Source organism: Melospiza georgiana, unplaced genomic scaffold (assembly GCF_028018845.1).
Source record: "Melospiza georgiana isolate bMelGeo1 unplaced genomic scaffold, bMelGeo1.pri scaffold_29, whole genome shotgun sequence".
NCBI classification, from domain to species: domain Eukaryota; kingdom Metazoa; phylum Chordata; class Aves; order Passeriformes; family Passerellidae; genus Melospiza; species Melospiza georgiana.
In genome coordinates, this window is record NW_026652215.1 from 4126042 (window position 1) to 4141567 (window position 15526).

A 15526-nucleotide genomic window follows, 5' to 3' on the forward strand; every position below is an offset into this window, starting at 1 on the left:
AATGTCCCCAATGCCCTCCATCATCACAATGTCCCCAGGGTCCCCAATATCCCCATCACCCCAACATCTCCAGTGTCCCCAGTGTCCCAATGTCCAAACATCTCCAATGTCCCCAAGGTTTCCAATGTCCCCAAGGTCCCCATCACCCCAACATCTCCAAGGTCCCCAATGTCCCCAACGGCCCCAACACCCTCCATGTTCACAAGGTCCCCAAGGTCTCCAAGGTCCCAAACATCTCCAGTGTGCCCAAGGTCCCCATCATCCCAATGTCCCCAGGGTCCTCAAGGTCCCCATTGCTCCAACATCCCCAATGTCCCCAGAGTCCTCCATACTCCCAAGGTCCTCAAGGTCCCCAACATCTCCAATGTCCCCGAGGCCCCATCACCCCAACATCTCCAATGTCCCCAAGGTCTCAAATGTCCTCAGTATCCCCAAGGTCCCATCACCTCAACATCTCCAGTGTCCCCAACGTTCTCCAATGTCCCCAAGGTCCCCAAGGCCCCATCACCCCAGTGCACCTGATGTCCCCAGTGCCCCCGATGTCCCCAAGGTCCCAAAGGTCTCCAACATCTCCGATGTCCCCAAGGTCCTCAAGGTCCCCATTGCCCCAACATCTCCAATGTCCCCAGTGTTTTCCAATGTCTTTAATGTCCCATCACCCCAACATCTCCAATGTCCCCAACATCTCTAATGTCCCCAAGGTCCCAAAGGTCCCCAACATCTCCAATGTGCCCAACAACCTCCATATTCCCAAAGTCCCCAATGTCCTCAAGATTCCCAAGGTCTCCAACATCTCCAACATCTCCAAGGTCCCCAGTGTCCCCAAGCTCCCCAAGGTCCCCAAGATCCCCATCACCCCAACATCTCCAACATCTCCAAGGTCCTCAAGGTCTCCAAGGCCTCCTTACTCGTGTCCCCTCTCCCCCAGGCTCGTCCCCGGTGTCCTGCCACCCCGTCCTGGTGGGTGACGCGCTGCTCCTGGTGGTGGCCCAGCTGCCCCGGGTGTTCCGGTGGGGGGCCAGTGGCTTCGCACCGCACGCGGACATCCCGCACAGGGACATCCCGCACATCCCACACAGGGACATCCCGCACGGGGACATCCCGCACAGGGACATCCCGCACAGGGATGTCCCGCACAGGGACATGTGGTTATGGGGGTCCATCAGGGTTATGGGGGTCCATCAAGATCATGGGAGTAACCAGGGTCATGGTGTTATGGGGTTCCATCAGGGTCATGTGGTTATGGAGGTCCATCATGGTTATGGGGTTATGGGGTTCCATCAAGGCTATGGGGTTATGGGGGTCCATCAAGGTCATGGTGGGTCAGCAGGATCATGTGGTCATGGAGTTCCATCATGGTTATGGGTTATGGGGGACCATCAGGGTTATGGGATCATGGGCTTATGGGGGTCCATCATGGTTATGGGGTTAAGGGGTTCCATCAAGGCCATGTGGTTATGGAGGTCCATCATGGTTATGGGATCATGGGGTTATGGGGGTCTCTCAGGGTCATGGGTCCAGGGGGTTCCATCAGGGTTATGGGGTCATGGGGTTCCATCAGGGTCATGTGGCTATGGAGGTCCATCAGGGTCATGGGGTTATGGAGGTCCATCAAGGCTATGGGGTTATGGGGGTCCATCAGGGTCATGGGTCCAGGGGGTTTCATCAGGGTTATGGGGCCATGTGGTTATGGGGGTCCATCATGGTTATGGGGTTATGGAGGCCCATCAAGGTCATGGGTCCATGTGGTTATGAGGGTCCATCAGGGTCATGGGGTTATGGAGGTCTGTCAAGGCTATGGGGTTATGGGGGTCCATCAGGGTCATGGGGGTCCATCAGGGTCATGAGGGTCCATCAAGGTCGTGGTGGGTCAGCAGGATCATGGGGTTATGGAGTTCCATCAGGGTCATGTGGTTATGGGGTCCATCATGGTTATGGAGTTATGGGGGTCAATCAGGGTCATGGGGTCATGGGGGTTCATCATGGTTATGGAGTTATGGGGTTCCATCAGGGTTATGGGGTCATGGAGTTCCATCAAGGCCGTTTGGTTATGGAGCTCCATCAGGGTCATGGGGTCATGGGGGTACATGGAGGTCATGGGGTTTTGGGGTTCCATCAAGGTCATGGGGTCATGGGGTTCCATTAAGATCATGTGGTCAAGGGGGGTCACCAGGGCCATGCGGGGCCACCATGGTCATGATGGTCACTACATGGCCACGGGGGCCAACTGGGGTCATGTGAGCCACCTCTGACCCCCTGACCCCATGTGCAGGTAGGTGATGGTGCTGGGAGGGCTCCAAACCCACCAAACCCAAACACCCCATGGTCCCACCACACATCTCATGGTTCCACTGCTGACCCCATGGTCCCACCACCACCCCATGGTCCCACCACCCATTTCATGGTCCCCCTGCTGACACCATGGTCCCACCACTGAGCCCAAAACCCACCCAACCCAACCCTACCCAACCAACCCAACCCAACTCAACCCAGTCCAACCCAACCCATGGTCCCACCACCCATCCCATGACCCACCACCCATGCTATGGTCCCATCACCACCCCATGGTCCCATCACCACCCCATGACCCATCATCCATCCCATGGTCCCACCACCCATCCCATGACCCATCATCCATCCCATGACCCATCATCCATCCCATGGTCCCACCACCCATCCCATGACCCCACCACCATCTCATGACCACCCTGGTGCCAGGTGATGCTCTGGGAGGGCTCCAACCCAACCCAACCCAATGAACCCACCCCATGGTCCCACCACTGATCCCATGGTCCCACCACTGATCCCATGGTCCCACCACAGATCCCATGGTCCCACCACCATCTCATGGCCCCCCCCCCACGCCCAGGTGATGCGCTGCGAGGGCTCCATGGCCACCACCAGCTTCAGGGGCGCCACGCAGATCTACGCCCAAGTCACCGAGGACATCGGCACCTAGGGGACCTGTGGTGGTGGCATCTGGAAGGACGTGGGGATGGTGGCCACCATGATGTTGTGGAGATGGGGACATCAGGAGACACTTGGTGGCATCTGGAAGTATGTGGGGATGGTGGCCACCATGATCTTGTGGAGATGGGGACACGAGGGGACACGTGGTGGTGGCTGGTGGGACGTGGGGATGGTGGCCATCATGATGTTGTGGAGATGGGGACATCAGGAGACACCTGGTGGTGGCATCTGGAGGGACATGGGAATGGTGGCCACCACATCAACATGGAGATGGGGACATCAGGGGACACGTGGTGGTGGCTGGTGGGACGTGGGGATGGTGGCCACCACAACATCATGGAGACGGGGACATCAGGGGACATCAGGGAATATGTGGTGGTGGCATCTGGAGGGACGTGGGGATGGTGGCCACCACATCACCATGGAGATGGGGACAATCAGGAGACACTTGGTGGCATCTGGAGGGATGTGGGGACGGTGGCCACCATGATCTTGTGGATATGGGGACAGCTGGGAACACATGGTGGTGGCATCTGGAGGGACGTGGGGACGGTGGCCACCACATCACCATGGAGATGGGGACATTCTGGGGACATCAGAGACATCAGGGGACACGTGGTGGCATCTGGAGGGACGTGGGGACCGTGGCCACCATGTTGTTGTGGAGATGGGGACATTCTGGGGACACCGTGGGGACACCGTGGGGACGTTGCTGCCGCCACCGCGGCCTCGTGCAGCTGCAGGGACCAGGGGACGTCCCCTGGGCTCGGTCACCCGAGGGACGCGGGGACATCGGGGAGCGGACACAGCCGGAGCTGGGGCCACCCTCACCCCCTGTCCCCACGGCCACCGGTGACTCGATGTCCCCAAGGCCACCCTCACCCCTTGTCCCCACGGCCACCACTGACCCAATGTCCCCAGAGCCACCCTCACTCAATGTCCCCAAGGCCACCAGTGACTCAGTTTCCCCAAAGCCACTGTCACCTTGATGTCCCCTCCTGGTGCCACCATGGCCACAATGTCCCCAAGGCCACCATTTACTCAATGTCCCCCTCCTGGTGCCACCATCGTCCTGATGTCCCCAAGGCCACCACCACTGACCCGATGTCCCCAAAGTCGCTGTCATCCCGATGTCACCCTTGGCTTTGTGTCCTCTCCTGGTGCCACCATCACCCCAATGTCCCCAAGGCCACCATTGTCACTTCAGTGTCACCACTGCCTCGTGTCCTCTTCAGGTGCCACCATCGCCCCAATGTCCCCAAGGCCACCATCACCTTGATGTCCCCAAGGCCACCAGTAACCCAATGTCCCCTCCTGGTGCCACCGCTGTCCCCGTGTCCCCTCCCCCAGTGACCAAAATCCCATTTTTTCTTCCATTTTTATTCATTGCCTTTGTTGGGGACATTTGGGGCCATTTTGGGACATTTTGGGGACATTTTGGGGCCATTTGAGGACATTTGGGGACATTTTGGGACATTTGGGGCCATTTTGGGGACATTTTGGGGCCATTTGGGGCCATTTGGGGATATTTTGGGACATTTGGGGACATTTTGGGGCATTTGGGGACATTTGGGGCCATTTGGGTACATTTGGGGATATTTTCAGACATTGGGGGACATTTTGGGGCCATTTTGGGGCCATTTTAGGGACATTTTGGGGACATTTTGGGGCCATTTTGGGGCCCTCCCAGTTTGTCCCAGTTTGTCACTCACCGTACTGGAACGGACTGGAGGCACCTGGGGGGGAGGGGTCAGAAACCAGTACGGACCAGTACGGACCAGTATGGACCAGTATAAACCAGTATGGACCAGAATGGACCAGTATAAACCAGTATGGACCAGTATGGACCAGTATAAACCAGTATAAACCAGTATGGACCAGTACAGACCAGTACGGACCAGTATAAACCAGTATGGACCAGTATGGACAAGTATAAACCTGTATAAAGCAGTATGGACCAGTATGGACCAGTACGGACCCTCCCTCCCAGTATAAACCAGTATCCCCAGTTTGTCCCAGTCCCTCCCAGTATGACCCAATATAACCCCAGTTCCCTCCCAGTATAAACCAGTCCCTCCCAGTTAATCCAAGTTTATCCCAATCCATCCCAGTTCCCTCCCAGTATAACCCAAATCCCTCCCAGTTTGTCCCAGTTCCCTCCCAGTATAACCCAGTTCCATCCCAGTTCAATCCCAGTCCCTTCCCAGTTACCCCGTCTCCCCCAGTCCCTCCCAGTTCCCTCCCAGTATAAACCAGTATCTCCCAGTCCCTCCCAATCCTCCCTCAGTTCCCTCCCAGTTCACCCCAGTTCCATTCGAGTTCCCTCCCAGTTCATCCCAGTTCCCTCCCAGTTTGTCCCAGTTTGTCCCAGTATCACCAGTGCCCGCAGCCGCTCTCGCTTCATTCTCTGACCTTTGAGGGAACTGGGACAGACTGGGATGGACTGGGATGGACTGGGAGGGAACTGGGAGGGACTGGGATGGTTTAGGGGTTACTGGGATAAACTGGGATGGACTGGGAGGGAACTGGGACAGACTGGCGGATACTGGTTTATACTGGGAGGGACTGGGAGGGGATTGAGGGATACTGGGAGGAGGGAATGGGACAGACTGGGACAAACTGGGGGATACTGGGAGGGAACTGGGACAAACTGGGAGGGACTGGGGGGAACTGGGAGGGACTGGGAGGGAATTGGGTAATACTGGGAGGGACTGGGATGGACTGGGAGTGACTGGGTTATACTGGGAGGGTATTGGGACAAACTGGGAGGAGACTGGTTTATACTGGGAGGGCACTGGGAGGGACTGGGTCATACTGGGAGGGAACTGGGATGGACTGGGAGGGAACTGGGATGGAACTCGGGTGAACTGGGAGGGACTGGGATGGTTTCGGGGTTACTGGGACAAACTGGGAAGGAACTGGAAGGGAACTGGGGCAACTGGGGGAGAATTGGGATGGACTGGGATATACTGGGAGGGGACTGGGATAAACTGGGATAAACTGGGAGGGGATTGGGATAAACTGGGAGGGAACAGGGACAGACTGGAGGGATACTGGGAGGGACTGGGGGGAACTGGGAGTGGATGAAGGGGGAACTGGAGGGACAGACTGGGAGGAACTGGGACAGACTGGGAGGGGATTGAGGGATACTGGGAGGAGGGAATGGGACAGACTGGGATAAACTGGGAGGGACTGGGAGGGACTGGGAGGGAATTGAGGGATACTGGGAGGAGGAAATGGGACAGACTGGGACAAACTGGGGGATACTGGGAGGGAACTGGGACAAACTGGGAGGGACTGGGGGGGAACTGGGAAGGGATTGGGACAAACTGGGGGGGACAGGAGGGGAACTGGGACAAACTGGGATGGGACTGGGAGGGACTGGGAGGGAACTGGGTTATACTGGGAGGGACTGGGTTATACTGGGAGGGGACTGGGGCCAGGTGACTCACTGGGATTCCTGAGCAGGGTAGGACTGGAACAAAATGGGACAAACTGGGGGGGACTGGGATAGACTGGGAGTTACTGGGATGGACTGGGGAGCACTGGGGGGGTTACTGGGAATTACTGGGATGAACTGGGGAGTTACGGGGAGTTACTGGGGGGTTACTGGGAGTTACTGAGAGTTACTGGGAAGTTACTGGGAAGGACTGGGAGTTACTGGGATGGACTGGGAGGGACTGGGAGTTACTGGGAAGTTACTGGGATGAACTGGGAGTTACTGGGAGTTACTGGGATGAACTGGGGCCCCACGCACCTTCCCAGAGCAGCCGCTAAAACTGAAAATGGAGGGGGGAGGGCGGGGGGGAAGTAACTGGGAGGGGGCGGGGCCAAGGAAAGAAAAGGCGTGGTCAAGGAAAGAAGGGGCGTGGTCATAGAAGGGGCGGGGGCAGAGCTGAGGAGGGGCCGGGGAGGGACTGGGATAAACTGGGGCATACTGGGATGGACTGGGACATACTGGGAGGGGACTGGGGCAAACTCGGACATACTGGAAGTGATACTGGGATGAACTGGGAGGGACTGGGAGTGACTGGGAGTGATACTGGGATGGACTGGTCTCTACTGGGATGAACTGGGAGATACTGGGAGGCTCTGGGGTAAACTGGGATGTACTGGGAGCGACACTGGGATGAACGGGATGCACTGGAGGGTTAAGGGGGCTGTTCCCGCCTCCACCGCCTTCCATTGGCTGACGCTCCCGCCCGTCACTTGCTGAGACCAATCAGTGCCCGGGGAACACGACCTTGGGGCGGGGCCTGGAGGCGGTGCCATTTTAGAAGCTTTTAACCTTCAACTCCCGTCATGCACCGCAACCCTATAGACGCCTAATGGAGCCGGGCCTACCGCTCCCGTCATGCCCCGTGCTCCCCACAGCGCTCGTTATCGCCTTCCCGTGCCCCATTGGCGCCCCCAGACCCTGCGGGACCCCCGGCTGCCCCCCAGAGCTCACCCGGGACCCCCAAATGCCTCCTGGGACCCCCAAACGCCCCAGGGCACGCAGAGGCCTCCGAGCGCCTCTTTCAAACCTACATCTCCGGTCATCCCCCGCGGCCACAGAGCCCCTCAGGGCCGAGGTCTGGCCCTGCCAACCCCGACACGTCCCGCGCCCCACGGAGACCCCTCAGAGCCCCCCCAGGTGCCCTCCAAGGGTGCCCTCCCGGATCCTCGAGCGCTCGCCACAGGCAGTTCTGGGACTACAGCTCCCATCGTGCCCCGCGGCTCCATTAAGCACCATTAAAGCAGGGCCTCTATCCCCCATGATGCCCTGCGGCCTCATTAAACAAAGCCTTCATCTCCTGTGATGCACCGGGGCTCTAATAAAGCAGCGCCTACATCTCCCATCATCCCCTGAGCCCTATAGAGCTCTATTATACCCGTGCATACAACTCCCATCATTCCTCGCGCCCAGTTGAGCCTCATTCTACAAAGGCCTCCATAGAGCTCTATTATACCCGCGCCTTCATCTCCCATCATCCCCCGTGCTCCATAGAGCCCCATTATACACAGGCCTCCAACTCCCATCATGCCCCGTGCTCCATAGAGCTCATTATACCCGCGCTTCCAACTACCATCATCCCCTGCGCCCCATAGATCCCTATTATATCAGTGCATACAACTCCCATCATCCCCTGAGCCCTATGGAGCTCTATTATACCCGCGCATACAACTCCCATCATCCCCCGCGCCCCACAGAGTCCCGTTATACCCGCGTTTACATCTCCCATCAACCCGTGCGCCATAGATCTCAATTATATCCACGCCTACATCTCCCATCATCCTCCACGCCCCGTTGAGCCCCATAATACACAGGCCTCCAACTCCCATCATCCCCCGCGCCCCATAGAGCCCAATTATATCCGCGCATACAACTCCCATAATGCCCCGCGTCCAATTTACGCCATCATACCCGCGCCTACATCTCCATTATATCCGCGCCTCCAACTCCTATCACCCCCCGCGCCCCACAGATCGCCAATAATTCCCTCCCACACCCCAAAAACCCCCCAAAACCAGGAAAAACCCCACATTTCTTTGACCACCAACACTCAGACACCTCCGAGCTCCCAAATCCTTTAATATTCACAATTTCCCCTTGTTTAACCCCTCCCTCCCATCGAGTTCAGCTCAGCGGGTTTGACTGAGCTCCATCTCCTCCACCGGGGGTTTTTGGGGGGATTTGGGGTTTTTTGGGGGGGTTTTTGGGGTCCCTCAGAGCAGGGCCCGGCCCCGCTGGGTGGGCAGGACCCCGAATCTCCGTTTCAGGGCCAGGCGGTGCCGCGAGAATTTGTCACCGGGGGAGAAGCGGGCGGGGTGGGCCGAGCGTGTGGGGAACCCGGCCGTGGACACTTTCTGAGGGGAAAATTACACAGAATCCTATAAAATCCCACAAAATCCCACAAATTATCCCAAACCCCCCTCAGGACAAGCAAACTCCCCCAAAATCCTTAAAATTGCCCCCCAAATTCCTCTCCTCAGGACACCGCAAATTTCCCGCCAAATTCCCCCTTCAGGACACCCCAAAATTCCTCCAAAATCCCAAAACTGCCACCTCAGGACACTCAAAATCCCACAAATTTTCCCCAAAATGCCCCAGATTCCCCCTCAGGATCCCCAAAATGCCCCAAATTCCCCCCAAAAATGCCCCCAATTCCCCCCAAAAATCCTCCAAATTTCCCCAAAATCGCCCAGATTCCCCCATCAGAGTCCCCCCCAAATGCCCCCCTCAAATTCCCCCCAAAATCCCCAAATGCCCCAATTTCCCCAAAATCTCCCAAATTTCCCCCTCAGGATCCCCCAAATTCCCCAAAATCCACAAATTCCCCCTCAGGACACCCAAAATGCCCCAAATTCCCCCAAAATCCTCCACATTTCCCCCCAAATTCTCCAAATTTCCCCAATTATCCCCTCGGGACTCCCTAATTACCCCAAAATTCTCCAAAATAACCCAAATTTACCCTCAGGACAACAAAAATCTCCCAAATTCCCCCAAAATCCACAAATTCCTCCCTCAGGAAACCAAAATTCCCCCAAAATCCCTCAAACCCCCCTTCAGGAAACCCAAACTCCCCCAAAATCCCCAAATTCCCCCCTCAGGACACCCAAAATGCCCCAAATTCTCCAAATTTCTCCAAATTCCTCCCTCAGGAAACCAAAACTCCCCCAAAATGCCCCAAATTCCCCCTCAGGATGCCCCAAATTTTCCAAATTGCCCCAAATCCCTCAAAATTCCCCAAATCCTCTAAATTCCCTGAAATTCCCCCTCAGGACATCAAAAATCCTCCAAAATTCCCCAGATTCTCCCCCAAATTCCTCCAAAAATCCCCCAAATTCCCCCTCAGGACACCCCAAAATTCCAAATTACACCAAAATTCCTCAAATTCCCCTCAGGACACCCCAAAATCACAAATCTCCCAAATTTCCTCAAATTCCCCCCTCAGAACTCAGAAAATCCCTCAAATTTCCACCAAATCCCCAAATTCCTCCAAAATCCCCCAAATTTCCCCTCAGGACACCCAAAATGCCCCCAAAATGCCCTAAAATTCCCACTCAGGATGCCCAAAATCCTCCAAATTCCCCCAAAATCCCCCAAAATGCCCCAAATTCTTCCCAAAATTCTCTAAATTCCCTCAAATTCCCCCTCAGGACAACAAAAATCCTCCAAAATTCCCCCAAATTCCTCCGAAAATCCCCAAATTTCCCCTCAGGACACCCAAAATCCACAAAAATCTCCCCAAAATTCCCCAAATTCCCCCAAAATCCCCTCTAAGGACACCTGAAATCCTCCAAAATGCCCCAAATCCCCCAATTTCCCCCAAATCTCCCAAATTCCCCCCTCAGAACAACCAAATTCCCCAAAAATGCCCAAAATTCCCCCTCCGGACACCTAAAATTCCCCAAATTCCACCCAAAATCTCCACAATTTCCCAAATTCCCCCTCAGGAGAACAAAAATGCCACAATTTCCTCTCAAATTCCCCAAATTCCCCCTCAGGACACCCAAATTCCACCCAAATCCTCCAAAATGCCCCAAATTCCCCCAAACATCCCTCTCAGAATACTCAAATTCTCCCAAATCCCCTCAAATTCGCCTCTCAGGACACCCCAAATCCAAAAAAAATCTCCACAAGATCCCCCAAATTTTCTCAAAATCCCCCAAATTCCTCCCAAATTCCCCCAAAATTCTCTAAATTCCCTAAAATTCCCCCTCAGGACATCAAAAATCCTCCAAAATTCCCCAGATTCTCCCCCAGATTCCTCCAAAAATCTCCCAAATTCCCCCTCAGGACACCCAAAATCCCAAATTCCCCCAAACTCCCCAAATTTCCCCTTAAGACACCCAAATTCTCATAAATTCCCCCCAAAATCCCTCAAATTTCCCCTCAGGAAACCAAAAACTCCCCAGATTTCCCCCAAATTGCCTCGAAAATCCACGCTCAGGACACCCAAAATCCTCCAAATTTCCCCAAATTCTCCCCAAATTCCCCTCTCAGGACACCCAAAACCCCCAAAATGCCTCAAAAATCCCCCAAATTCCCTCCAAAATCCTTCAAATTGCCCCAAAATTCCCCAAATTTCCCCTTCAGGGTGCTCAACTTCCTCCAAGTTCCTTCCCCCAAATTCCCTCAAAATCCCCCCTCAGGACACCCAAAATCCTCCAAATTTCCCCAAATTCTCCCCAAATTCCCCCCTCAGGACACCCAAATCCTCCAAAATCCCCCAAAATTCGCTCTCAGAACACCCAAATTCTCCCAAATCCCTCAAATTCCCCCTCAGAACACCCAAAATCCCCCAAATTCCTCCCAAACTTCCACAAATTCCCTCAAAATCCTCAAAATTTCTCCCCAGATCCCCCAAATCCCTCAAAATTCCCCAAAATTCCCCCCTCAGGACATCCAAATTCCCCCGAAATTCCCCCTCAGGAAACCAAAAATCCCCAAATTTCCCCAAAATAACCCAAATTCCCCCATCAGGACAACAAAAATCCCCCAAATTCCTCTCAAATCCCCCAAAATTCCCTCTCAGAACCCCCAAATTCTCCCAAATCCCCCCCCTCAGGACACCTAAAACCCCTCAAAATCCCCAAAGTCCCCAAATTACCCCCAAACTCCCCCTCAGAACATCCAAAATCGCCCAAATTCTCCCTCAGAACACCCAAACTCCCCAAAAATGCCCCAAATTTCCCCCTCAGGATGCCCAAATTCCCCCCAAAATTCCCTAAATTCCCATAAACTCCACCAAATTTCCCTAAAATTCCCCCAATTTCCCCAAAATTTCCCAAATTCCCTCCTCAGGACAACCTGAATCCCACTAAAAAACCCCTTAGGACACCCAAATTCCCTCAAATTCCCCCCAAAATTCCCCCTCAGGATGCCCCAAATCCCCCAAGTTTTCCCAAAATGCCCCAAATTCTTCCCCAAATTCCCCCCTCAAGACATCCAAACTCCCCCAAAATCCCCCTCAGGACACCCCAAAACCCCTCAAAATCCTCCAAAACCCTCCCAAATTCCCTCAAATTCCCCAAAATCCCCTGAATTATCCCTCAGGACACCCCAGATCCCCCCCAAAATCATCCAAATTTCCTCCTCAGGACACCCAAATTCCCATGAATTCCTCCCAAATTCCCCCAAAATTCCCCTCTCAGGAAACCCAAATTTCCCCAAAATGCCTCAAACTCCCCCAAATCCCCCCTCAGGACACCCTAAATCCCCCAAATTCCCCAAAATCCCCCAAATTCCCCCCTTGGGACACCCAAAATCCCCCAAATTCCCATTTTTGACCCCAAACTTCCCACCTGAGCACCCAAATTCCCATTTTTAGTCCCAAATTTTCCCTTCCTTGACACAAATTCTCCTTTTTCAGTCCCCAATTTCCCTTTTTGGCCCCAAATTCCCCTTCTTTGGTCCAAATTTTCCCTTTTTTAGACTAAATTTCCCCTTTTTTAAATCCAGACTTCTCACCTGAGCACCCAAATTCCCCTTTTAGACCCAAATTCTCCTTTTTGAGTCCAAATTTTCCCTTTTTTCAGCCCAAATTTCCCTTGTGGAGCCCAATCTTCCCACCTGAGTACCCAAATTCCCCTTTTAGACCCGAATTCTCCTTTTTTGGTACAAATTTCCCTTTTTTGGACCCAAATTCTCCCATTTTCAGCCTAAATTCTCCATTCTTGGCCCCAAATCCTCCATTTTTGAACCCCAATTTCCCTTTTTAGTCCCAAATTTCCCTTTTTTGGATCCAAATTCCCCCCCCCCCCGCCCCTTTTTTTTTCTTTTTTTGGTACAAATTTCTCATTTTTGGACCCAAAACACTTGATTCCAGTTGGTGGGAGAACCCGGAGATTTTCAAAAGGATGTATAGGAAAGAGTAGTTTTCCTCACTGTGTGTATACTTGGAGGATTGCTCTTTTTACTGTTTCACTAAAACAGCATTTGCCGTGCAGACCAACCTAAAGAAACCAAGGAAAGTGACAAAGTTAAGTAACTGTGATTGCCAAAGTGCACAAGAAATTTACAGTCAATTCAAAAAATTAAATATGAAACCCATGAATCAAAAATTGTAAGTTGATGCAAGCTTAAAATTTAAGCTCGATCAAAGTGAAAGAGGGGGGACTGTTATGAACAAAAATTCTGTTGATTTTTTCTGTGAGAAAAAGGTTACCACTGCTGCTGCTGGGGTTCTGCCTGTGTTATGGTAGTGACGGGTCGCTGTTGTTAATGGTTGTTTTTGTATCAGTGAAAGCCCTGGCTGGGGCGAGGTAATGGCCCCGCTCTGAGACAGTGAAGGGTGGGGACCTCCCGAACAGCGAGGAGAAGAGACTTTGGAGGGGAGGGATGTGCAAAATACTCCAAGGACCAGCATGCTGTGTGGGACCCCTGCTCCGAATGCACTGAGAAAACCCCAAAAACAACGAGCCAGCTCAGAGTTGAGAGATTGGAGTGATGTCTGGATGAGAGGAGCGGAGTGCTGGGCCTGCAGAGATGCTGAAAACCTTCGTTGTTCCTCACCCTGCGATCGAGAGCCCCTGGGCCGGGTCTGGGAGGAAGTGAGACTGAGACCAATCCAACATCGGAGGGTGTTGATGCCCTAAAGGCTCCCACGAGGACCGGACTCCCAGCTCTGCCCCTGGTGGACAAAGCTGCGCATGTCGTCCTCCTCCTCTGAGTCACCCTGGGAGAGACGACAGGGACTGCAGCCCCGCCGAGCTGCCCAATCCTGAGCTGATCACTTTTAATAAAGGCATTAAAAGGAGAAGAAGTCTCCTGGCCCTGTTTATTTCAAGCAGCACAAAGTTCCTTGGCAAGAGTCACTCTGCTCCTGAGGGGACACTTCAGGCACACCAAGGAAACACAGCAACAACAAAACCAAACCAGATCCAGGCAATCAAACCAGAAATGAACCGAGAACAGTCCCTGTGTGTGTGAGAGACACAGGGACAGTGAGGGCAAGGATAAAAGGAATGTGGCCTAAAAGCTTAACAGAGCTCAAACTTAACAGGACTTATCTCATACCTTAATTTTAATGGATACAGTCAACTGCACAATTTAGCAAAAGAACAGCACTTAACAGTATTTAACCTAACTTAAAACCTATGTTAGAAATTTAACAGAGGAATAAAACTTAACAATATTCAACTTAGCTTATAAGTTATATTTAACATACATAGCAAACGAACAATTCTTAGAAGCATTTGACTTAGCTTAGACCTCATGACTTAACCTCACTTACAGGCCTGACTGACTCAGCTATCCAAGGCACTCAAGCCCCTCAGAGAGCAGCATTTCTGCCACATTTCCCCAGCACAGGCACTCCTGTGTGCACACAGACACCAAGAGTCCGTGCAAGGCACCTGTGAGAAATTCCCCTGAGAGCAGGAAATGCTCCCTGTGGATCCTTTGCCATCTCCCCAGTGGGTGAAGGGTTGAGCCTGGAGGAGTGGGGGGACCGGCCCAGGCTCCGTCGTTGTTCGGGATCCCCAAGTGCAGCAAACGGGAGAGTTCCCGGCTGGGAGAGGCTCCAATCAGAGGGAGTCGCTGGCCCAGGAGAGCTCCAAGGGCTCCTTTTGGAGCGCTGTTTGCAGGGCCCCATGAGAGGGGCTTCAGTCCCAGCAATGGTTCATCCTGGCCGCACTTGGCACCAACAGCTTTCTTTGGCAGGGTGAGAACAGGGATGTTGTGCCACGGAGGGAACAAAAACAGTTCCCAGGGCTGCTTCTGGAGAAACCAGGAGCTGGTTGGGCAGCAGCAGTGCCTGGAGCAGACAGTGTTTGTGATGAGCTGCAGAGGAGCTGAGCCCAGGGGCTGTTGGCCAAGGCCGAGACCCAAGGAGCATTTCTCAGCTGGCAGGGCGGCCTGAGAAGGGCAGGGGGGAATGCAGCAGCACAGGGCCATGGAACCAAGGGACCATTGTGACACTGTGGGGCCCTGTGAGACCAAGGGACCACTGTGACCCTGTGGGGCCCTGTGAGACCAAGGGACCATTGTGACACTGTGGAGCCCTGTGAGACCAAGAGACCATTGTGACACTGTAGGGCCCTGTGAGACAAAGGGACCATTGTGACACTGTGGAACCTCATGGAATCATGGAGACCACTGTGACATTGCTGAACCTCATGGAACCAAGGGGACTGTCCTGACACTGTTTGGCTCCATGAAATGTAGGGTTCATTGTGACACTGAGAGGCGCCATCAAACCAAGGGTCCATTGTGACACTGCCGGGAGTCCTCAAACTGTGGAGACCATTATGACACTTTGGGGTGTCATGGAACCAAGGGGCCATTGTGACACTGCAAGACGGGGCCATTGTGACACTGCAAGACTCCACGGAGCCAAGGGTCCAAACTCTGACATTGCAGGGCCTCATGGAACCGTGGAGAGATCATTAGGACACTTTACAGCCTCATGGAATGAAGGAGGCCGTTGTGACACCGAGGGGCACCATGGAATCATGGAGACCATTGTGACACTTTGAGGCCCCATGGAATAACCAAAGCATTGTGTCACTGTGAGGCCTCATGGAACCAGTGAGACCATTGTGACCCTGGAGGTCACCAGAGAACCAA